The sequence below is a fragment of the Onychostoma macrolepis genome, chromosome 19 (genome assembly GCF_012432095.1).
Source record: "Onychostoma macrolepis isolate SWU-2019 chromosome 19, ASM1243209v1, whole genome shotgun sequence".
Classification (NCBI taxonomy): domain Eukaryota; kingdom Metazoa; phylum Chordata; class Actinopteri; order Cypriniformes; family Cyprinidae; genus Onychostoma; species Onychostoma macrolepis.
In genome coordinates, this window is record NC_081173.1 from 26850021 (window position 1) to 26876125 (window position 26105).

The window sequence follows — 26105 nt, forward strand, 5'->3', positions numbered from 1 at the left end:
AGTGCAGGAAAGGGTTTTTAAAGCCTCCGATATCAAAAGTGGCAGGAATTATGGGTTTCACCATGGCAACAAAAGTGGAGAGCTTTCATTATGCCCCAGACAGCTGAGGGAGTTACTTAAATAAGAGAAAATGTGCATTTGTCTCTCAGTAATCATGGAGAAAACGAAGCACCTCAAAACTGTGGCTGTGGGTTTCAAGCAGTGGTGATTAGAATAACCTTTAACAGGCTCTCCGACAGAAACTCTTGATATAATGAGCTTTATTACTGTAATGTCCTGGTGTTCTGAAGACTGGATCTCAGATTCTCTTCGTTCGAGCGGCTGAAATCTTGACGCTCAATATGCTTTTAATAACCTTTTTGTTTTTTTTTATGTTGAAGTGATGATAACCACTGCTGCACAGAGTGTTCAAAACAAGACAAAAAGAAAAATTTTCCTCAGCAACAACTTGAAGCCACAAAGCTGCTGGATTTTTGCTTCTTCCAAAATGTGGCATGCTGCACAATCTTGTAATTGCATTGGCTTCATCTAGAGAGTGAAGCAGAGTGAAGAGACAACGTCTGTCTGATTTGGTAAACATGGGGTCTTGAGATGGGATGCGCTGAATCTGCTCATCCATCCATCCATTTGCCCCCCAGTTCAGAGGAAGAGGTAAAAATAAATCGGGCTTTGATTTATTGGACGTCATTTATTCTGCTAAATGATTTCTTTCGTACTATTTTAATTATGTGGCAAAGGCGAGATATATCAGATGTCTTCCTTTGAGAATGGATCAGACACGTTTAACAAAATTAGATATTAGATAAGAGTATTCATAAGGTCATCTTTCAATACTTCAGTGACGTTTGTGCAGAATTTAGACATTTAGACATCTTTAGAATTAACCTAATTAAAAGTAATATTTACCTAATGATAATAAGTATGTGTTATTTTTAAATGCAGCCAAGCATTTTTTCATGTCCCTTCTGGATGTTAGTGAATATGAAACTAATAAAAATGTGCACACAATCAGTTTTGTCCCTCAGTCTATTGAACCCCGTCATCTTTGGCCATAAAAATTTGGGGTCCACCCTTATGAGACATCATTAACCAGAAGTGACATCATTCTGCTGTTTAAACAATGAGGTGCAGAACCAGGCAAATGATATCATTATTTTATATTTTGCAATGTTTATTGAAACAGATGACTTTTGAGTTTAACAGCTGAACAACAAATACACATTAAAGTCCCTCTGCAGTGACTAATTTTACTCCTAAAGGCTCATCTATAATAATAAAAATGACATTTTTAAACTTTTTAACTATAATAAACACTGTGTTTGAACAAGAAACCGAAGAAGAAGAGGAAGAACAGGGTCGTCTACATGGTAATACATTTTATGTAGGCTATCACTCCCTACAATGTCGAACACATAACGGTAATTGATATCATTAGCCTTTGGCTTGACTATATTATCACACAGTTAATAATGTGTTGCTACAAACCATGTTCTTGTTATATGCTACTGATATGAAAAGCCCCAACCCGAAAGTTGACAAGATTGGTTACATGTTTGTGACAATAGGAAACAGGAAAAGTTTTAAACCATAGGCTATATAATTATATATAAACCATTATATAGACTATATCATTTTTTATTTTTTTTTGGCAGTCATTGCAAAAGCTCTCCTGATGGTGGCAGGCTGGTGGCAAAGAGCCATGAAAAAAATTCAAACATCGGTGAAACAAATACATTAGTAAAGCTGTTCTTTTGTCAGTTTGCAAATATCTGAATTAAGTTCAAAATAAATGACAGTGACTTTTATGTATTTTTGTTACGTTTGCAAATTATGCAATGCGGATACTCAATAGAGATAGCTGTAGATTTGTAACGTGTTCGTTTATATCTGTTAATAAGATTAGGTTTCAATATAAATAAGCAAAACAAAATGAAGCTATCATTATAGACTTTTAATGCATTAAGTGGGGGAAAAAAATAACGTGTCTCAAAAAATCGTAGGCAACAAGACAGCCTAGTAACAGCAGGGCGAGACATGGCGGCAGGAATATCTTAAAATCTCGATTCTCCTGATGTCTATCTATACACGAGCATTAATGGCCATCAGTCGCAATAGATGCACCAGAATCCTCAAATAATTACCGCTGGTGTAGAAACTGAACCGCTAGAGGTCCCGCCCACTCGCTCGCTCGTGCAACCGGAGACTTCACTGAGGGTTCCGCTGCTGTCAGACTCTATTGCTCAACGTTTGCCAGACTTGGATAAGAGTGGACGGAGGGACTTGGGGCCGGAGAAGGGATTCACGAGCTGATTTTTTGGAGACACTAGTGAGTGGATTGTGATCATTCTGTAAGGTAAATAAGTGTGCTGATGCATGCTCGCTCATTTAAATGATGCCTTTGCCCCGGCGACCGTGGAAGCCACCCTTCTCCCGTTAGATGAACCTTAATGTGCAGAACGCCGTTTGCACATGAAGCATCATTGGAGTTTGGTGTTGTCATATAGGTTATCTTGATGTGCAAGTGTGCATTGCTTTATTTCTTCTTTTTGTGCTCGTGCTCTATAACGGAGCACTTCTGTATCAAACATGACACGGGGAAGCTGGTTTAAAGCCCACCGGAGTTCGTCACACTCGATAGATGCGAAACATCAGGCGATGCTTTATAATTTCATCCCCCAAATTATTGCTTTCATTTACAATGTAGTATTACATTATATTGATAGGCAACACTGTTATCGATTTTTGCATCTTCAGCCTCTGACCGAGGAATCTAAACTTTGAGCTCACATTAGTTGAGTGCGGATACACATGTCGAGCATAATGCAAGATCATTCCGTTTGTATGACCAAATTCTAAGTTTATCCAATATGAATCGTGTCTGGTGAAACCGGTTTCATGCGCGCATCATCGTCAACTCTGTTAGATGCCCGTAGAAATATTGCGTAAAATCGTAATCGCGTTTGAAATGTGTGAGCTCTTCAGGGTCTTTGATTAACTAACAAAACTGACTTGACATCCGAATTAGATTCCTACGATTAATATGCGAATATATTTCGAATTTTAAGAAATATCAGGCTAATAATTGTAAAATTGCAAGTTGGGTTGGTGTAGGCTATATTTTACTGTTTGATTCTATTTGAGTTAGTAAATTTGCTTTATTAACGTAACCCAAAAGCAGCGTTTAAATCGATTTCTATGGGAGCGAAGATGAAAATCCGCGATACGCCTCCTGATTTTACGAGTTTACGAAAATCGCTAATAAAAATAGGTTAATTTCTGTTTTTTATTATAATTAAACTAAACCAAATGCCTCCTCATACAATGTTTTAAATAGGCTACATACTGTATTTTCATGACTGCGAATAATTATCAATAATTTTGAGCTACCGCACCTAACAAAGACTTAATTGCGAACGTAGATGTTGTGAGCGAGATACTGTTTGTGTTGTATGTTGAAATTAAAGTTGTTTAAATTATGTCCAACTGAATTCAAGTTTCTTGTCTGCCACTGTATCCAACCGAGGTTGTTTTTATGAATAAGTAATTACTTAATTGCGACTGTTTAAAAACTGCATTCTGTATAGTGAGAATGTGTCTAGTTTGAGTAATTCGGATGTACTACATTCGCCATGTTATTGTCATGTGACTACTCTTGCCATTCATATCTTTCCTGTGGATGGTAAAGTGTCCATTGGATGCACACTTTGTAAACGAAGGTCATCCGCTACTATTTTGCCTACTGTTTTATGAATACTTTGAATTCGGACAAAGCCTACAACTCTTTCACATACCGTTTTTCCATCTGCTATATAGTAGGGAAGTACACATACTCGGATGCGGACAATGAATTCCAAACATTTTGCCACTTTGTTGCCCTGTAACTGTAATGAGCATCGGTACTCTTTAGATGTTGTTACTTGTCAGATTGCATTGAGTTCAGGTCACTGTGTTGCTGCAAGTCATTGATGGTGTGAACAAGGTTTAGAGGTCTGGTTTGTATCAAGACTATAACATTTCAGTGCATGCTTTGGTAATGGGCAGTTATTTATTATCAGCATTATCAACACGCATTAACAACTTCTTTACAGCGCAGTTTCGAGTCAAGTTCACATAATTGATGGGTGGATTTTATGGCATTTTTATTGACACAAAGCTTAATGGTATCTACTTGCTGCAAGTGCACAGACATCCCAGATGCCAGTATTGCTTTCCAAGCTTGGTTTTCTTTTTAGGGGGAACATTTGCCATAGATGCCCTTAAAAATTCTGACAGGTCAATTGATACTTCTGGCCAAGCTTGAGGTTAGATCCAACTTACTAGATGGCTTCTTCTATAAAATGGTATCAGCTTAATGTGTAAAAAACCCTTTTGTTGTTCTAGGTTTCCAACGGAGTGAATGCAAGAAATAAAGAAATGACCAACAATTACAAATCACAATTTGGTTAATATCCAAAACAGCCAGTCAAGTTGCTGATTAAATTTAAACATTGATGCAGTGGGCTGTATTTCTGATTACACGATGATCTACAATTATAGGGGTGAATGCAAATTTACAAAAAATTATAATTTAATCAGTGCTGTTTTATTAAATAGTTATGAGCCCGGATGACAAATGAATTTATGGATGGAACAAAAATGGAGACTTTGCATACAATCATGGTCATGCAGCATTAACTAGAAAACAACAGGACACTCTATAATGTCAGTGATTCCAGTGCTATGGGCCACGTAGGCAACCCATCATTGATTTCTCGCAGCAGTTGTTTATGAGGCCCACTTTATTGCTCTTTCCATTGCTTGCAGACCGATGTTAAGGATTTCTGCATATTGAGATTGATGAACAGTTTCTTAAAGGAATAGTTCACCTAAATTGAAAATTTGCTGAAAATTTACTCACCCTCAGGCTGTCCGAGATGTAGATGAGTTTGTTTGTTCATTAGAGCAGATTTGGAGAAATTTAGCATCACATCACTTGCTCACCAATGGATCCTCTGCAGTGAATGGGTGCCATCAGAATGAGAGTCTAAACAGCGGACAAAAACATCACAGTAATCCACACGACTCGAGTCCATCAATTAACATCTGAAGTGAAAAGCTGTCTGTTCATAAGAAACATATATATCATTTAGACATTTTTAACTTCACACCATTGCTTCCGACTAAAATACGAGTTCCCTCCTCATAATATTGATTTAGGAAGCATTATTATGGATTATGGACTTATATCTTGCAAGAAGTGATGGTTTAAAGTTAAACACCTTACTGATGGATTTGTTTCTTGCATGCAGCTTTTCACTTCACAAGACGTTAATTGATGGACTGGAGTCGTGTGGATTATTGTGTTGTTTTTATCAGCTGTTTGGACTTTCATTCTGACAGTACCCATTCACTGCAGAGGATCCACTGGTGAGCAAGTGATGTAATGCTAAAATTCCTCCAAATCTGAATGTTTATCTACATCCAAGATATAAATTCTCAGCACATATTTATTTTTAGGTGAACTATTCCTTTAATAGTAATATATATAGTATTTTACCTCTGCATTATGACTATGCAAATCTCTCTAATCCGACAGGAAAACTAATGTACACTGCATCTGCAATTAGTTGGTTTATCATAGACATTTAAACCATTACAAATCCATTCTCAGAATCGTGTTGAACTGATCCTTATTAATGATGAAAGGGTTATGTTGTGCTCTAATGAATGCATGCACAGAGAGCAGCAGACACTGAGCTATATTATCACGTTGTTCGCCCTCTGAATTCACCTTTATACCCTCCGTCATAGCTCACATCTGGCGTGATGGAAATATAGCGATGCCCCTTCAGCCCTCCACTGAGACACCTGCTGCTCTTTACAGCCGGAGCTTGACAGAGTCTTGTGCCGTGGCATCCCTTTGGCACTGGTGTCAGTGGAAACCTGCCCTGCTGCTCTGGTTCTGTGTGCATTCATTTTCTTTCAGACTCAGATGGCAGAAAATAGCAATTAGAATCATTCTCTGACAGAAAATAAACCTCTGAACTGTCCCTTTTTCTGTCAAAGAATGCACTGTTTTCTCTTTTAAAAGAAACATAGCCTTTGTTTCGCTTGTCTGTTGTTCTAGACAGCTAGAAATGGTAGTGAACGTCGCAACTTTGCAGTTGCATAATCAAAAACAGAGTATTCAGTGGGAAGTAATGTAGAGTGGGACTTATTCCAACCCTCTTCTTTGTGAGTAAATGTCTCTTTCTTTCTTTCTATCAAATGCACATGATGAAATAGAAAGTGAGTTATTTATTTCTGTCAAAATGATGGAATTCTTATAGTTAACTAAAACTACAACCATAAAAATGTTATATAAAATAACATAAATGTTAACTGAAATAAAACAGAACATTTTAAAAATGTAATCTTATATTTTTGATGTACACACACCAGATAGTTAGCTGTGATATTAGGGAAATTTATTATGAAAATGAGTATAGCTCATTTTGAACAAAACTGTAAGTCAACAGGACAGTGCACAATGGTGACGTTCTGCTATAGAATAATTTGGATTACACTTTTAAATTTATGCTTCCTCTGAGAAAGTGTCATTGAGAGTTGTAGTTTATTGTGGTTGAGCTGATAGGAGTGGAGGGAAAGAGAAGGTTGGCACGCTACATTAGACATAATGTCACTGCTCAGAGATTGCTGCCTCTTTATTTAGTGCCCTTAGCTCCTCTTCTTATTCCATTGACCTCTTGTATTTATTGCATGAGTGCATGTGTTGTGTATACAGCAGTTATAAGCATTGCACATTCATAGCTAATTCTATACGTGTTCATCACACAACCTCTCCAGTTTGAGTCTAGGCTAAGACATTTACTGATACCATTTTCCCTTCTTTTCCATTTAATTTTTTATCCTCCTGTGCTTTACTATCAGGTGGAAATGTTTTCAGTATTTAGCACAATACACTGAGTGTACATTTGTTGCCTGTAAATGCTGTTATTTATTTGCTATAATTTGTGGTTAGTTTGTATTATGGACAACTGGCTGTTACTGTCCATCATCATCCAAACACTGACATACTGATGACTTTTTTTTGCTCTAGTTTTCTGGCAGGCATCCAGCACCAGCAGAGCATCAGTCTGGCCCATAGAATCCACTCATTTCTGACATGACTGTTCATATTCACATACTACCATACTGCTCAGATCGTTTTGTAGTGTGCAGTATACAACCAGAGCATATTGCATATATGTTTATATATATATATAATGAATATAAATAAATAAATCCTGCCTCTCCTTTTTATGCATGCAAATGGGTTTGAATGAATACATAATGGTGTTAATGGGAAGACTAATTAAAAAGAAAGTAAACAACTCGCCCACATAGATATCATGCTTTTTTATGTCAAAATCAAACCTGAAATGTCTTGAAAACACAATCACTGAGAGATGTTTTTGTGAGCAATTGCATGGCCTGGTTAAATTTAAGGTTCATCTCTGTGTCCTCAACCATCGTGACATGCAGTGTTTACTGAGCTTTGATGACTATTAAAAGTTGACTATTATAAAAAAAAAAAACAGCTAAACATCAGTTCACAAAATAAATATAGATTTAGAGTGAAATATACTTGGTTTTATGAAATAGTACATTAATTACGTTGTTAATGTAAAAATACTAAATAAAATAATCGTCTTTTTTATTTTTTGTTAGTACTGTTTAACCTGGAAAATGTCAACATTAAGTGTAAACATGAATTTACAATGTTTTTTGTTTTTTTAAAAGAATGAGTACTTTGCCTCTTATTTTATCAACTCTATGATAATTTTGTAATGTATACACACACAATTTAATAAAATATAATATACAATACAGATAAAAATTAAAAGTAAATATGTTTATATACATACACGTTTTATTGTATGATTTAATAAATAAAAATACATATATGAATATTGAAAGTATTTAAAAGATAAATTTGATAGAAAAATAATATATATACATACACACACACACACACACACACACATACACTTAAAAACGTTTTATAAAAACAATTTTTTTATTTTTATTTTTTTTACGTTTTATTTTTAGAATTTAAGAAATGCAAAATATATTTACATATATTAATATATACAAAACATAAAAAATGTAAAGGCTATATAGAAAAGTGTAAACACTGCTTTATTTTTTAAGCATCCTGACTAGCCCAGTCAACCAATGACGTAAGTTTTGAGCAGAGCCAATTATTTTTCCAACCAATGGAAACCTGCTAATATTGAGATTCTTCAGCAGACTGTAATTCATCATGTGTTCATCCAACTATATTCTCATTTCTGTTTTTGCTGTTTGTTTTCCTTCTCCCAGTCTTGTGTTCCTACTTTGAAAACTCTCTATTTTTATCAGTTTAATGTCTTTCCTGTTTCTTTGCTCAGAATGCATTACTGTTGTGCTTGAAAACAGAGCGTCTGTTGTTCAGAATATGTTTGTGAGGGGATTTGAGCAAAGCGGAAGGACAGATCTAGAGAACACAGAGGATAAAGGATAAAGTATTTGTGACAGAAAGAGAGAGAGGAGCACAGACAGGGATCGTATGGCTGATGATCATCTGACCATATGTATGAGTTGCATTTTGTAAGTGCCACAGAAACCAAGCTATTTATACTATGCTGGTGGTCTCAACCAGACAGCGCCATTTACATAATGTAAAAATCTGTTCAGCTTTGGTTCGTGTCCTCCTTGATGGCTGACCCAGTTTTATGTTTGATGGTGTGGCAAAACATGTCATTATGTGCGAATGAATTGCATTCTGACCACGTTATATATTCTTGTAGAGAGACCCCAGCTAATTTCATGTGTGGATGGTGCAGTTTAACGGCTTACACACGTACGCAGACTGACACACACACACTTACACAAGCGTACATGCACGATTCCTGTTATCTCAGGCAATAATTCGGGCCCATTTCTTTTACCATCTCGATCGTCAGGAGCGGAAAGGCCGCCCCAGAGAAGCAATGGATGGGAAAAAATGGAGAAAGATAACCACAATGGATGGAAAAAGGAGTAAGAAGGTGACGATTATTGAGAATGCCAGGCAAGGCAGAGAGAAAGAAAGAGAGAGAGGTAGATAGCAGCGCATATGAGAGAACAGAAGTACTGAATAAATCACTCAGGAACAGGAACCAGAGATTCACAGCAGCTGCTGTTCGTATTGGCAGGAAATATATGTAGGCTTGTGTGTTTATGTGTGATTGACAGCTACGACAATTGTGATCCAACAATAAACATATTCATAAATATCGCAATTTTAACTTTCTTAGAAATCGACTTAATATCTCACAGTTGCAACTTTAGTTCTTGTAATTAGAAAAAAAATAATCATCTCAAACGCAAATTGTAACCATTTCTTGAAATTGTGTTTTGCATTTATTTTTTATTTATTTCTCGTAATTGTAACTATTCTCATAATTTTACATTAAATTGCGTTTCTTGTGTATTTTTTGTTTATGTCACTATTGTAACTACTTCTCAAAGTTTAACTTAATATCTCACATTTGCCACTTTATTTCTCAGAATTATTAGGCAAAAAAAGAAAAAAGAAATAAAAGATTTTGTGAAACTGCAACTCACTTGAGATATTGTTTTATATCTCACTAACGTAACTTTGTTTCTTACATTTTGACTTAATTTCTCAGTTGTAACTAATAGAATCAAAAATAGCAACTGTTTCTTGAAAGTGCATTGTGTATGTGTGTTTGTATCTCACAACTGTAATAATTTCTCACAATTTGACATACAGTTGCAACTTTATTTCTTGTAATTAATTAGGTAATCAAATAAACATTTTTTTGTGAAAATCACAACTATTTATTCAAATTTTTTGTTTTATATCTCACAACTGTTGGTAACACTTTATTTTAAGGTGTCCTTGTTACACGTTACCTGTACTTACTATTATAATAACAATACATTATGCATAATTACATGCAAGTAACCCTAAGCCAAACCCTAATCTTAACCCTAACCATATAGTTAGAACATGTTGTTAATTAGTATTACTCAGTACTTAAATGTATTATTACACTGTAACAAGGACACCCAATTGTATCTTTATTTCTTACAATTTGACTTAATATCTCACAGCTGCAACTTTATTTCTCATAATCAAGTAAAATCTAAATGTATTTGTTGTAATTAGTTATCTAATTAAATCCTAGATCACTGCACAAACTATTATTCAGTGCACAAAACCGACTATAATTAAATAAAGTCCAATGAATGTGAGTTAGTGCTATGAGACTCATCATTTGAGGTTTTCATGTTGTAAAGTCTTCTCTGATGTGCCTTGAGTAAAATATAAAAAAAAAACCCAGAGTGTGGCAGCGTGTTCGGCGATGATTAGCTTTAACTAGAGGGCGTCTGTTTGCTATAATCTCTTAATGGCCAGTGCATTGGCGTATGGAATAATTCCATATGCAAAATACTTGAGAATCATTGAACGTGCACTCAATGTGTTTTTGCATGTACATTTGCATGTTTCCAGGAGAGTGATCTGCATAGAAATGTAGTAGTAGTTACTGTGTTCAGATTCGTGTCTTTGAGGAAGATACCCAAATTGCTGTCTGTTCAAATGATCATCTCTGTCAGTTCCTGACACTGTCTCTTATCTTCTCTTTTAAATCTAAACATGCATTTATGCATTTCTTCCTCGTTGCATTCTAATGTATTATCTTGTGAAACAAGGGGTGAATGTATAGGCTATGTCTGTTACACTTAAATGGTTGTGCATTCTGTGCTATTTTTCGGACGCTGGTTTATATACACGTGCAGACGGCATGTTAAGTTAAAAACAGTTCCACTTTCGACTAGTCCATTTTGAAAATGTGTAGTTTTGCACATCCCTAGTGGAAACTCTCTTCCTCTCCTATGACATGTTTTTTTTTTCTTTTAGCGTCTCTCCATTCCAAAACTCACTCCAGCGTTGTTGCATGCACTCCCCCTTCCTCTACTTTTCTGTCTCAGTGCATCAAAGAGCCAATTTGAAGTGCCTTTTTCGGTATGGCAGCCGCTGCCTCGGTGTCTGTGAAGCTGGCAAGACCAACGCAGTCAGACAACATGGCTGGCACCGTATGCCAACAGACGAGAGCAGCATGCTCTGCAGAAGGACAGATAATGAATGTTATTGTCCAGCATGGTTTGTTGTGTCCTTACTAACTTTCATTTAAGCAAATAAAATACATCATCCATCCGGTGATTAAAGCGATGCCAAAAAATAGCAGCTTAATTGTCCTCATCATGGGGAACGCATAATGATAATTGTACCATTGACCTTTTTTATGTTAACAACAAGCTTCAGAATTTAAAGACGTGGTTAAGGACATCCAATATAAGTTAAACTGTATTGAATATAATGTTGGTTACCAAAGAAAGAGATTTTAGTTTCATGCTTCAGTAGGTTTGTTTACATGCACTAATTTTCTGAAATCCAATTGAATCCAAATTCTGGATTCTGAAAGTTTTGTTTATATGAACCCTAAACTTCTTTTTTTTAACCCAAATGTTTGTTGGGCCATTTTATTGGGTTATTTTTATTATTTTTACCCAGGTGCTAGGTCATTTTAACGCTGGGTTATTTTTTTCTGCCTAACCTCTGGGTTGACCTTGTCTCCGATGAAACTTCTCAACAGTGCAGCTGCTGAGAGCGCAGGTTTTTTAAGTCCACAGGAGAGAGCAGTTCTCAGCGCCACTGCCGCCGATTTGGTGCACTCTTTCTGGGAAATAAAGGTTTGTATACATTTTATTTAATTTCTAAAGTCTTTAATGTGGTGTAAATTATATTATTTTACGCAACATAAGGACAAGATGTCAGTCAGAAACTGGAAATTCAGTTGTTTTTAACCCAGCATTTTTTGGAGTGTTGCCATTGACTTCCATGGTATGGAAAAAAATACTATAGAAGTCAATGGCAACTGTCAACTGTTTAGGATATAACTGTATACACTCTAAAAAATTTAAATACAACCCAGCGCTGGGTAAAATATGGACGAACCCAGCAGTTGGGCTACTGCCCAGAAGGTTTGGTTAAACATTTAACCCAACTTTTGGTTGAAAACAACCCAGCATGTGTTCTGTCCAATATTTACCCAGCACTGGGTTGTATTTAACCCAGCATTTTTTAGAGTGTAGGAAACTTAAAGCTGCAGTCTGTAAGTTTTGCCTCTTTGTCGCCATCTCTGTTTGAAAACCTGGAATTGCAGCTCTGTGCGGAATTATCTTCCGTGCATGGGGTTGTGCATTGGCACGGCTCCAGTGCGGATGAATCTAATGTTTTGAGGAGTCTGTGTGTCAGTCTGTCAGTCACCGCACCGGTGTGGATACTGTACTCAGGAATCACAGATTCTAGCCTACGTCTTTGAATATATGACCCAAATAAGAATTTTCACCGGAGATTGTCATCTGAACAATTAAGTAACAAGTCTGCCATGTTTGTTCTGACCAACTGAGGGAAAAAAGCATTACAATAAATCACGCTACCAATGGTGATTTAATCTAACGATCGGTTAGCTCATATCACATTAAACCATGCAAATTATTATTATTGTTATACTTTATTCTCAAATTATTAATGTTAACAACATCAACATTGCGTGACAATGAGTATAGTGTGTATTAGTGTGTAAATTTCAATTTCTGTACAGTCTAATATCTAATTGTCATACCATTCGAATTTCATATTAAGAAATACTTTTAAAGGGATAGTTCACCCAAAAATGAAAATTTGATGTTTATCTGCTTACCCCCAGGGCATCCAAGATGTAGGTGACTTTGTTTCTTCAGTAGAACACAAACGAAGATTGTTAACTCAAACCTTTACAGTCTGTCAGTCCTATAATGCCAGTCAATGGGCACAGAGTCTTTGAGAGAAAAAAAACCATGCACACACAAATCCAAATTAAAGCTGTTGTGACAGTCGGACATTGAGGTTTATCAGAGGTAAAAAATTATATAAATACTCTTCAGTTTCTCGCACAAACCGATCGTTTCGTGTCTTAGGACATCAATGTATCGTCATGAGCCGCAGGGTTTAATTTGGATTTGTGTGTGCATGGTTTTTTTTTTCTCTCAAAGATTCTGTGTCCATTGACTGGCATTATATGACTGACAGACTGCAACGGTTTGAGTTAAAAACCTTTGTTTGTGTTCTACTGAAGAAACAAAGTCACCTACATCTTGGAAGCCCTGGGGGTAAGCAGATAAACATCACATTTTCATTTTTGGAAATCACATTTAATTATTACAGCTGCTGTGAGAAAAGGCTATAAACGATCCGTCACCTGCAGGACCCTCACATAAGATAGCATACTAGCGGGACAACTTCTTCATGTTTACAGACGTGACGTAATGACGCAGTGCCATGCTCGAATTTCCTGCGAAAACCTACCCGTACCACTCAAATTAGAAAACATTATTATAAGCTAACCGTTGTGAATCGGGCTAAATTAAGGCAATAGTTTTGAACACTGGCTGGTTATGTATTTGCTCAAATATTGATTTTGGTTAATTTTTAACCCAAAAAAGTTACCGACTGCAGCTTTAAATAGGTTTGGAACAAGCGAATGGTGCATAAATTACGAATCATTTTTGAGTGAACTATCCCTTTAAGTGCATCCATACACTAAAAAAAAGGCAATCAGATTTACTTTTAAACATTTTCAAGCAGAATGTAAGAAACAGCAAGTAACACATTGAAATTTTGAAGCAGAAACACTGAAATAGTATTTTTTTTGTTTTTTTTTTGTTGGTAAACTACACTCCAATAATCTTTTTTATTTACAACTTTGAAAAATGGACAAGGAAATTGGGAGTAATTACATATACAGATAAGTCCTACTGTAAAAATCACTGTTCATTTCAAATAATTGCATTCATGATAAATTTTTATTTAACTGCAGAGAACATGTGATGTGTGTCTGAAAACATTACAATTACTTCACACTTAAGTATAGTAAGGGTGGACGTTTTAGTGTTTATTGACTGCCACTTCACCTTTGTTGTAAGTGCCTTACTATAACTGCGATTGTTGCTTTTTCTAAACAATTGAGAGACAAGTCGCAATAATTTTTCTCGTCACAGATTCTGGCAATGTAGCTTAACTGCTGGTGAACCCGTAACGTTCCTTTTAATAGGTTAACAGAGGCATTTTATGGTGATCACGACACCATCATCTCCCCAGGCGGTGTTGTCTCAGATGAGCAATGAGTAAATATTGCTTTGAATGAAATCTGTCATGTTACTTAGAGCTGCTCATTTAGGAACAAACCCTGGAACAAACACGATTTTGAAATATTTTGGGGGTTTTCTTTCACTTTAATAACTCTTTGTCAACTGTTTTCTTTCTGGATAATGGAAATACTTAATGAAATAATGTGTTCAGAATTGAATATTAGCTTGCTGCTTATTAAAGTGAAATACACTAGGGAAAAAAATTATATAGAAACAGTTTGCTAGTAAGTAAATTTCATAAATAATAACTAAGAAACAGCATGTAGCACATTGAATGAAATGTAAAAAATTTTTTTTTCAACTTTGGAGTTGAAAAGGGTTGTTTTGCATTTTGATAACATTCTGATAACATTTTGTGTAAAAATGTCTTCATGTTTCGCAGCCTGATCAAATACTGAGTCAAGAAAAAGCTGTTAAAGAGATATTGCTTTCATTTGTCACAATGGTAACGGGAAGGTCAAGTTAAGAGCGTTGCATTGTGGGATACAGTATTATGCTACTGCATATTGGGATTTGAGGTATATAGTTTACATAATGCAGATGTAGTATGGTAGTGTGCAATTGCAAACAGCACAAACTGCACAGACTTTCCAACTGAGCTCCTAGGTAACTGATGGATCCGCTGGTTTCATGTTTCTGTTTCTTAATAAATAGCCTCATTCTCTTTTGAGTACGTCTCTGTTGTTCACGGCTCAATAACTCTTGCCTGCTTCCTCTGTACCTTCCTCTCTTTGTCATTTTCTTTCATTATATGTGAACATTTCTATCTCCTCTTCTCCCTCCGTCCTAAATCTTTTTAATTCCAAACCTTGCCAAGAAACCCGCAGCCAAATTTCATTAGCGGCAGCATTTGCATTTTCCGTCAGCGCGTTACCATAATGCTGATTTTTAGCTGAGTTAGTGTCGGCCGCTTTGCGAGGGTTCATTTGTAAACTCTCTCCCTTGACAACGACTACTACTTTTTTTTTTGAAGTGTTATCTGTCAAACGTTTTTGCCGGGCTCAATTTGGAGATTGTCCTTGCGGCATTAGCACGGTAGCACGCTAATGTAGTGGAGTGAGGGAAGATAGTGCTAGCGAGAGAGAAAAAGTAACCTCTACATCAGCAGAGATCCTCGGCGAGAGATACCGTAAAATTGCCCTTGGCCTTGTAGCTCCAGCAGAAGACCGTGGTGTTTTATAGAAAGCCTTTGAAGGTGATAAGAAGACTGGCACCTGGAAGACGATATGTATCTGTTAGTGAACTCTTCAAGTGCAGAATTTAAGTGAGAGATTACACTTCACCTGACTGGGCAGAATTAAATCTGAAATTGATGCCCAGTGCATTTTAAGTGTTTGCTCCGTTTTCACTGCCTTAATATATAGGTTTAAGTCAGTGCAGTAATGTGTTCTTGAATTAAGGAAATGTGCAAAAAGGCATTTTCAAAATAGACTAGCTCAGGAGGTGAGATGCTGAAAAAAGCAGTGAAACGTGATTCATAGATTCAATAATATTGTGAATTTTTTTCTATTTGAATATATTTTTTAATTTATGATGCACGGCTGATTGTGTGTGTGCATACATACATTCATACACACACACATATTTATATATAGGGTTATTTTAGTTGAATGTAACGCAAATTAAAGTAAAATGTATTAATCGTGATTAATCACATTCAAAATAATATTAAATAATATGATACTACAATAACACTGGTGTATCAACATCATCCAGTAAATTTTTAGATGACCCATCACTAATTTTATATCCCCTTCTTATCGGTACATTGAAATGCATTTGATATTTTATCCACATAAGCATGCAAATATAAGCAGGACTATTGATTTATGAACTTAAATCCATAATTTTGTTTTTTATTTTATACACTGAATTTTAGAGCACAAGTAGCTTCGTTACTTCAAGACCTTGGTGTACTGCAGTGCAGTAAAAACAGCGAGAGATGACATTGCTTGGGATTTAACTACCGATAAATAATTCCTTTCTTATAATCATTCGGCCTTGTGTGCTTTTTGACATTCCTTTTTTAATTAGTATTTGTTTATTCATTTATATTCGTCTCCGAGTGGTGCATTAGCTCAGTTTTCTGGTAATTGCAGGTCAGCGTGTGTTGTGTAGTGAAATATGTGATTTCTTCAAAGCGCATTGCATTGCACAAATCCCTCAAAGTGGCGAAGAGAGCAGTTGCCAGAGCCGTAGCGCGAGATCAAGACATACTAACGGATATTTTCCACTGTTTACAGTAGCCTGGCTTGTCCAATATTATCTGCTTCACAGTCCACAGTCTAAGCTCATTTTCTGGTCAATAGAAGCAAGGTCACTGAAGTTTGTTCCGTCTGTGTCCTCATGCTACAGCAGTCATATGCACATCCGCTGCTCGCGTTATCAGCCTGTGGTTTCTTCACTATCTGCTCCTGTCCTGCATGATATCTACAGCTGCTCCCGGCCGGGAACCTGCCTGCTCCTGCTGCATATGCTGGAGCTACGAGTGACTGATGGGGGAATATAGCCATGACATTTCCATGACTGATGTGTATGTGTTTGACAAAAAAGAATTCTGTTTTAAATTTCTAAAAGGATGTACATTTCAAAGAACTTCATGTAACTGTAATTGCCTATAGGCTGCATATATTTGTTCAAAAATACAATAAAAACTGAAAAATTGTGAAATATTATTATAATTTAAAATAACTCTTTTCTATTTGAATATATTTTAAAATGTATTTTATTCCTGTGATGAAATGCTGAATTTTCAGCATCATTACTCCAGTCTTCAGTGTCACATGATTCTTCAGAAATCAAGAAACAATTTATATGATTATCAATGTTGAAAACTACTTAATATTCTTGCCGAAACGGTGATACATTTTTTTCAGGATTCTTTGATGAATTGAAAGTTCAAATGAACAGCATTTGTTTAAAATAGAAATATTTTGTGACATTATAAATGTCTCTTTTGATTAAGTTAATCCATACTTGCTGAAATATTACCAAATCCCCAAAAAAGATGGTAGTGTAGATAGAGTAAATTCCACTTCCTGTCATTCCTGTTAAATTACAGTTTAACTTCCTGTGTGGTGTGGTCAGTTCAATTCAGATAGCACTCATGAATTGAAAGTGAGTCAGTTCTTCAATTCTAAAAAGAATGTATAGATAGAATGTTCTAGTAAGTTATAGGTTTCAGTGGTTTTAGTTTGTGAATCAAGCAGTGTTTTCTGTTAAATGTCCTTGTTTGGTGTAATGAGTTAAGCGTGATGACATTTTGCTTATTAGGGTGTTTCATTAAGATGAATGAGAGCGCTAATGGTTAGCTTTCTCAATGTATTACAGACCTCCTTGGTCGAGCTGCTCAAACAAACATAGTGTTGTGAGCACAACAAAGCCACAGTGTTAGTGCTTTTCTGAGACACACTTTAAATCAGTTCTGACAGTAAACTGCATCCCAAAATTAGCTGAAAATAACACTTTAAGCAGTTTTTTGTATTCTTTTTGGTGTGCAAAAGTGGTAAAAAATAGGGAATGACACACCAACTCATTTTTAGCATGAATTAGACCATTACACAGTAATAAAATGAGTTTTAAGTTGAAGATACTATACTGTAAAAAACTCCTAACATCTAATTTCCAACTTAAATCATATTAAACTGAATTAAAAATCAAGTTGAATTTCATATAACTTTTTCATAACTTTTAGGTAATTTAAAAAAAATATATATATATATATATATATATATATATATTTTTTTTTTTTTTTTTTTACAGTGTATTTAATTTTTCTACTTCCAAATTTCATGTTTAAATCTCCTCCTCTCTGAGAGATTTGAGCTGTTCTGCATGTCTTTCAATGTTAGTCCTGTGTTTGAGCAAACAATTCCTTCAATCACCAGACTTTGTCAGATTGCCCAATTAGTCCTTAAAAATTAACAAAGGAAAAACCTGCTCAGATGTTGTTTACCACCCTTGTTGGAAATTTTATTATGGCTCTACGCCCAGGTTTTCCTTTTCCACGTCTCCGGAGCAGCAGGAGGAATCCCTTTTAAATCCTCATTAAGCTGTTTTCCCCATAACTATGGCACAGCTGATTGAGAATTAATTTGCCTCATCTTCAATTTACTTGATCGCGGTTGGCTGCTCACCTGGCTCGATTTTCCTCGCTGATCTTCGTGGTAAGAGGCTGGAAGGACGTGCGGTGTAGGGTAATTACCTTATAGGTTAAGAGCAAGGAGACTCCTTTATTTTTAAAGGTTGTTTTCATGAGAAACTTTGTGGACTGGCCCAGTACGTAGGCCTATATTAATATCTATTGTTTTCCATAATTATTATTGTTATCTGTTTTCACTGGTGACTGATGTTCATTAAAACCACTCTGGCATCACAGATTCATTTGTTTGGTCAACAATCCCGGCATCTTCACAGGTAAAAGGTGCAGGTAATTTCACCGTCTGCAAAGCTCCCTCTGAAATTTAGCTGTTACCGACAGAATGACAAAAACACTCTCTGGAAACCTAGGCAACATGCTTTCATAGCCCTGTCAAACCAATCAAATGCCTCGCGCAGCGCTGTAGAAAATGGCAAGAGAAGTGCTGATGATTTGAGAGCTCCCGGTGTGATCTTTCAGCGTAGACCTGGTTTCGACAGATTCACAATGATGGCGTACTGTGTGCTTTCCAAACCGGTCTTATCTGGGCTAAAAGAAGCTAGAGGCGAGATTGATCAGGAATCAATACGAGACCAGTTACCCTCTTATTCTGATTTTGTAGCGTTAGGCTCGTCATTTGGTTTCAGTTGTACATTCGGTTCACTCTGGATGATCCTGTTAATAGATAACATCTTATGCAACAAGCTGAACAGCATGTTTTTACTGCAAAAGATGTGGTTTTGAACTATTTAATTTGTCTAGTGTGAGTGTTTTTGAACTTTTTTGATAAGGATGATAAGTATTATATATATATTTATACTGTATTAGAAAAGAACCCAGTGTGATATTAAAAAGACTAAATGCTGTTTCCAAACATAAATAGTTGACTTTTATATTTGAAGTTGTACTAAAACCAAAACAACAGTATATGGAAGGCATTTATTATTTTAAGTTGACAACATATTCTCTACTTGCTTTTAGAGTAATGAGCTGCATAATCCTGAATACTAATATTTCCAGTTTAGATCAGCTTTATTGTTATAGTACATTTCACAAAATAAAACAAAAAAAGAATGCCTAGGACCAAGAGAAAGGCAAGGTTTTCCACCAGTTTTTTTTAGAAAGCAGAATGGAACCATAATAATATAACATAATATAACAAAATATATTTTAAAATTCTGTTTTACCATTTAAAAGTGTTGGGTCAATAAAAATATTAGTATTATTATTTTAAAATAATTAACTCTTTTATTTAGCAAGGAGCCATTAAGTTTATCAAAAATGCAAGTAAAAGCATTTACTGTGTAATGTCACAAAAGATTTCCATTTCAAATAAATTTTTTATTTTGAACTTTTCTATTGATCAAAGAATCCTGAACTGTTTCCACAAAAATATTAAGCAGCACAACATTTTTTATTTATTTTTTGATAATAAGAAGAAATGTTTCTTTAGCAGCAAATCAGCATATTAGAACGTTTTCTGAAGGATCATGTGACACTGAAGACTAGAGTAATGATACTGAAAATTCAGCTTTGCCTCACAAAAATAAATTACATTTCATAATACATTCAAATAGATAATAGTCCTTTTAAATTGTAATAATATTTAGCAATTTTACTGTATTATCTGTTTAAATAAATGCAGCCTAGCTGAGCATAAGAGACTTTGACTATGCTCAAAAACATCATCCAAACTTTTGAATGGTAATGAATATTTAATTAACATGTTAATGTAAGCTTTGACAGCCGTTAAAAATATAATTAGCTTCAGTCGGAAACTAAGTGACCAGGCTGTGAAGACAACCTCACCTTTGCGCAATTTAAAACTGACCTCAGTTGTTTTTATTGGCACAGTAGGGTTCATCCTTAACAGCCGTCCTGTCTTGGCGCTCGACTGTGTCATATCATTTCACCCTTGCCAGGGTTGAAAAAGCACCAAGCGAGAGCTTAGCGCCGCATGATTACGAGGGACTTATGGCAGTCTTTTACGCGTGCACGTCGAAGCTGCCTCAAGAGAGGCCCGCTCTTGCGTTTGCTGGTTATATTCCCATCTAATGTTTGTTTGTTTCTTTAACACGTCGTCAGAGGCAGACCGGGGGAGCGGGCGATAAGCAAGAATGGCAAATCTCACCAGGCTCATGCAAGGTTTGCTTTAATTAGCGTGTGTCTCTGGCTGTATGCAGACACCGAGGTTCCCTGGTGTGTGTGTGCGACGATGACGGAGAAGGGAGGGATTGTTTTTTGTACATCCACGGTTCAGTGTTTCACTAGCAGCAGCGACGCATCTCCTTCATCCGCATGTCCGCCCTCTGCTTTCGCTCATGCTGCTAATGAGAGCGGATTATGGGGATGTGAGATGAAAGGCCTGTCATTTCTCTTCTGACGAGAGAACTTGTGTGTGTGTGTGTTTTGAAGGTTTAATAGGTGATCCCGATGCACCCAAACCATTTTATGTTTACAGGAGCAAAGGGAAAGCCGATAGCTTCAACCTATTTGCAGGTAACACTATTAAACCTGCCCTCACCCCCTGATTTGGGCTTGACTTTGTATGGATGTGATGCAAAGGGTTTTTCATGGGATCTTCAGGACGGTAAATCATCCCTGTGGCTTTTTCCGCGGTTGAGAAATCTTTTTTCTTTGAAGTGAAGAAGCAAGGCAACACTGTCGGCAGATGCACGTCTGTCTGAGCGCCAGCCTCCAGCTCTATGGGATTTTTATTTTGTGTTTTTAATAGTCTTTAAATAGCATTCGGAATAATTTTTCACAGTTTCGCTTAAGCAGCCCAGAAGAAGATGAACCCTGTTTTGTGGTGAAAGTGAAGAAAGAGACTTTTAGATCCTCATTAAAGACTTGTTACAAACTTCTTTTGGAGAGAAAGTAGAATGGAAAATCATTTTTTGTCCATGTGTTTTTGTCATGTTTTCCAAGAACAAGATCTAAACAGCCTTAAAACAAGATAATTTGAGAAGTAAAATTGAATAGTACATTAAAACTATATTTTAAATAGTTGTTTTTCATACCCCTTTGGCAAATTGTGTTTCTCTTGTTTTAAGCATCTACTGAACCAAACTTGTGAAGGTTTATGAAGAAGAAAACATTTTGCCACTGGTATGAGAAAAATAAACTTAATTCAAGATGCATTCTGTGAAAACATCCTCATAACTTATGCAGTTTCCCTTACCAACTAATTTGATCTTGCTTAAAGGTAGTTGTTGTTACTGGAAAACACAACAGCAATCAAAAAAAAAAAAGTGTGTGTCTCACTAAAACCTTTAAAAATTCTGTTTTGTGGATGTATTTCTTCTTGTTACTTGAAATAAAATGTAATTCATTTTATTTCCGTCGGCCTGGCTGGTTCAACAAAGAAAAAGTGTCAAATTAAGTGACATTGACGGCCGACAAAAGCGAGCGCTAATGCAATCTATTTTTGTTTATAAGAAACCGAAACTAACACGAAGTGGGCTCGTGATGGCAAGCAAATACATGAAGATAAAGGCGGTTGGAAGAAGCAAAAAAAAAAAAAGGCGAACAGTTAGGTTACCTTTGCCCTCCTCTTTCATGTAGCATGTAGCCTATGAGCACTATAGTAAAATCCTAGGACACCCCTAGTCCGAACTTTCACTGTTATTTATCACTCCGCATTGTCTGGCAATTCATTCATAAAGAGACAGCAGCGATTCTAGGTTTATGTTAATCATTGTCATATTATACATTTTGCGTTATGCTTTTTTTATGTAGATTTCAAGAATTTTAATTCATACGATAGCCTAATACATAATCCCCTGCTGAAAATAAATAAATAATAAAACCATCATATAATTTGTAATGGTTTTACTGATTATAATGAAAATTGTATTGGTTTTAATGGAAACTGTAATGGTGCCTGTTGATCTCTACTGGTAATTGGTCGCCTTCTTTTGGTGGCTTAAAAAACCCCCCCCACTAAATCCTAATGTAATACATCCCAAAACACACTAGGAACCATTACTTAATGGTTTTAATGGTTAAAAGTTGATGGTTTGTAATGTTTGTAATGGTATTTGTAGTGGAAATCATTAGAATCATTCTGTGATGGTTTGTATTGTTTTTGTCAGCAGGGTCACCATGGGTTTTGTGATGTTATTTGCCATAAATATGACAGGATTGCTGTAATACTGTGAGATAGTAGTGGCTGTTTGTAGTTGTGGTGGGCATATTTGGGAGAAAATCCTGGGCCGTTTTTTACTCCCAGTCCGTCCCTGGTCACAGGAGGGGTGGGATGTTGATCAGTACTGACTTGGGATGGGCGTCATCTCGTGTCTCAACCAATGAGAGTGTTTGGGGTGGGCCTAAGACTGCAGCAGCGCTCCCGATAAAATTATTTAGGCTAAGCATCAACATTCACAAACCACTGTTCACTGTTATTTTTAACAGAAAAGCAAGCATAGGCTGGTTTGGCATGGTTTGGCATGCTTGGTTTGGCATGGGTGAATACGACCAGCGCTCCCTTTATTATCTCTAAAAAGTATACTATATTTATAACACAATAACACAATGAATCTTCCATAATGTCTACACTTCGTGTTTTATAGTGAGTGGATTCATGAGCATGCAATTCTAACTTAAACACCTTTGATTGGCCATAGTGTTCCTGAAATCAACAGATATGTCTTAGATTGGCTACATTGCTCAAACACGTGTTATAAATAGAAATCATTTTTATGTTATATTAGTTGTTCTTGTTGCTTTTGTGCAATAGATGAATAACAATTTATATATTTTTAGATATTTTATGTTTATATTTTATGTGCGGGAGTCCTGCGACTTGCACATTTGCAGAAAAATCATGCAATTAACTATGCGCAAGTGTACCGAGGACAAAAGCTGCTTTATAGGCAAAGGATGCTCACACCATTTTAATTTAGTTAATAAAGTTAATAAAACTTTATTAGTTTAGTTCATTGATAAAGAAAATCTATTTGTGACATTATTTTTGAAAGCATCCACATTTTTCAGCATGTCTCCACAAGTGCCTAAAACTCTTAACAGCACTGTAGCTTTGCAGGTAGGTTTCTTGAAGCATCTTGGAGACGTTGCCACAGTTCTTCTGGATTTAGTCTCAGTTTGTTCTGTTTCTTCATGTCATTCCAGACAGACTGAATGATGATCAGATCAGATCTCTGTGTGGAGCACCGGCTGTTGTCAGAAAAAAAAAAAAGTATATAATTGATATTAAAATAATAAAATTGGACATATTAAAAACACAAAACAAAATTGCAAAAACTTAAATTGAAGTCAAAATGAAAACAAAAAATCTATATAAATAAAAATATTAACAAAGACTATTATGATATTAAAACAATAAATAAAACATACCAATTAATAGAAACTATATATAGACATAAAAATAAAATGACTAAAACTTAAACTAAAATCAAAATGAAAACAAACAAATATAATAACAAAACTATCATAGTATATCACTGATATAAAAATGCATAATATAGACAATAAAAAATATTGAAAACTATGTAGACATATTTAAAAACACACAAAACTAAATTACTAAAACTGTAAATCAAATCAAAGTAAAAACAAAAATATAAGAATCAAAATCAAACTATTAAGAAACATTACAACAGTAAATCAGTGATCTTAAAACAGCCCGTCTTCTGAGCTGTTGGCTCTTTATGTGGGTCTTTAACCTTGAGCTGTCCTCAGGAGAGCTTCACTTCCTGTGCTATTTGCACAAATCTCATTGAGGCCAGACTCTGAGATGGCATCTGAGTCCGGGCTCGAGGGTCACACCCGTGATTCCTTCCTGTGAAGTTTATTGCCATGCTTAGATTTCCAGATCTCCACCTTCTGCCTTCGGAACAGGAAGCTGCGAGCTCTAGTTCCCCTGATGATGTGAGTTATACTCAGATGTTTGATAAAGACCCCAGAGCCAGATGAATTTCACAAATATCTGTCAACATGATTGACACCATAGCACCGCAAAATATTATATTCTTAAAATGTGCCAGCGCTACAAGTCCAAATGCAATTTCGTGACATATTTTCCTGAAAACAAGCATAGCAAGTTGTTTCTTATTGGTTTTAATAATTTTTAAAGCATATTTAGAAATAGAAAAGAAGGCAAAATACTTATTTTTGTTTTTTCTGATTTTGTAATACAGGTAGTTTACAATTATAGAATTGCATCAGCTTAATTCATACCTTATATAATATGCAATTTCTGAATTAGCATTCAAAGTAAAAGAATTATATGACTGTTTTAATAACTGAAACTTTTGCATACCTTTTTTTTTTTTTGTAATATAATCCACTGTATAACCCATAAGTATCTGTGTACATGAGAATGAAGAGAAATTAGTGTTAAAGTCCCTAGTGCTTAAATTTAGCGTTCGTCAGAGTTGCAAGTAGACCCGGATAGACCCCGACCCTCAAATCCATTTTAATTAACACGCAATATGTTTACAGCTTCCTTTAGAGATATTAACACTAACACGAAGTGGGCTCGTGATGGCAAGCAAATACATGAAGATAAAGGCGGTTGGAAGAAGCAAAAAAAAAAAAAGGCGAACAGTTAGGTTACCTTTGCCCTCCTCTTTCATGTAGCATGTAGCCTATGAGCACTATAGTAAAATCCTAGGACACCCCTAGTCCGAACTTTCACTGTTATTTATCACTCCGCATTGTCTGGCAATTCATTCATAAAGAGACAGCAGCGATTCTAGGTTTATGTTAATCATTGTCATATTATACATTTTGCGTTATGCTTTTTTTATGTAGATTTCAAGAATTTTAATTCATACGATAGCCTAATACATAATCCCCTGCTGAAAATAAATAAATAATAAAAACCATCATATAATTTGTAATGGTTTTACTGATTATAATGAAAATTGTATTGGTTTTAATGGAAACTGTAATGGTGCCTGTTGATCTCTACTGGTAATTGGTCGCCTTCTTTTGGTGGCTTAAAAAACCCCCCCCACTAAATCCTAATGTAATACATCCCAAAACACACTAGGAACCATTACTTAATGGTTTTAATGGTTAAAAGTTGATGGTTTGTAATGTTTGTAATGGTATTTGTAGTGGAAATCATTAGAATCATTCTGTGATGGTTTGTATTGTTTTTGTCAGCAGGGTCACCATGGGTTTTGTGATGTTATTTGCCATAAATATGACAGGATTGCTGTAATACTGTGAGATAGTAGTGGCTGTTTGTAGTTGTGGTGGGCATATTTGGGAGAAAATCCTGGGCCGTTTTTTACTCCCAGTCCGTCCCTGGTCACAGGAGGGGTGGGATGTTGATCAGTACTGACTTGGGATGGGCGTCATCTCGTGTCTCAACCAATGAGAGTGTTTGGGGTGGGCCTAAGACTGCAGCAGCGCTCCCGATAAAATTATTTAGGCTAAGCATCAACATTCACAAACCACTGTTCACTGTTATTTTTAACAGAAAAGCAAGCATAGGCTGGTTTGGCATGGTTTGGCATGCTTGGTTTGGCATGGGTGAATACGACCAGCGCCCCTTTATTATCTCTAAAAGTATACTATATTTATAACACAATAACACAATGAATCTTCCATAATGTCTACACTTCGTGTTTTATAGTGAGTGGATTCATGAGCATGCAATTCTAACTTAAACACCTTTGATTGGCCATAGTGTTCCTGAAATCAACAGATATGTCTTAGATTGGCTACATTGCTC

At 35.8% G+C, this 26105-nt stretch overlaps 1 protein-coding gene across 3 annotated transcripts in view; it reads left to right on the forward strand.

Moving 5' to 3' along the window:
* Positions 1 to 2205: 2205 nt before the first annotated feature.
* The window catches only part of jupb (junction plakoglobin b), an 81676-nt gene continuing 57776 nt past the window's right edge, over positions 2206 to 26105 (forward strand). For 2 of the 3 annotated variants that reach the window (XM_058753358.1, XM_058753361.1), the window contains exon 1: positions 2207 to 2353. The gene's annotated coding sequence lies outside the window, so the exon portion shown is untranslated. Of the gene's footprint in view, positions 2354 to 26105 lie in introns of all 3 variants that reach the window. The other variant, XM_058753359.1, reaches the window with a different exon arrangement.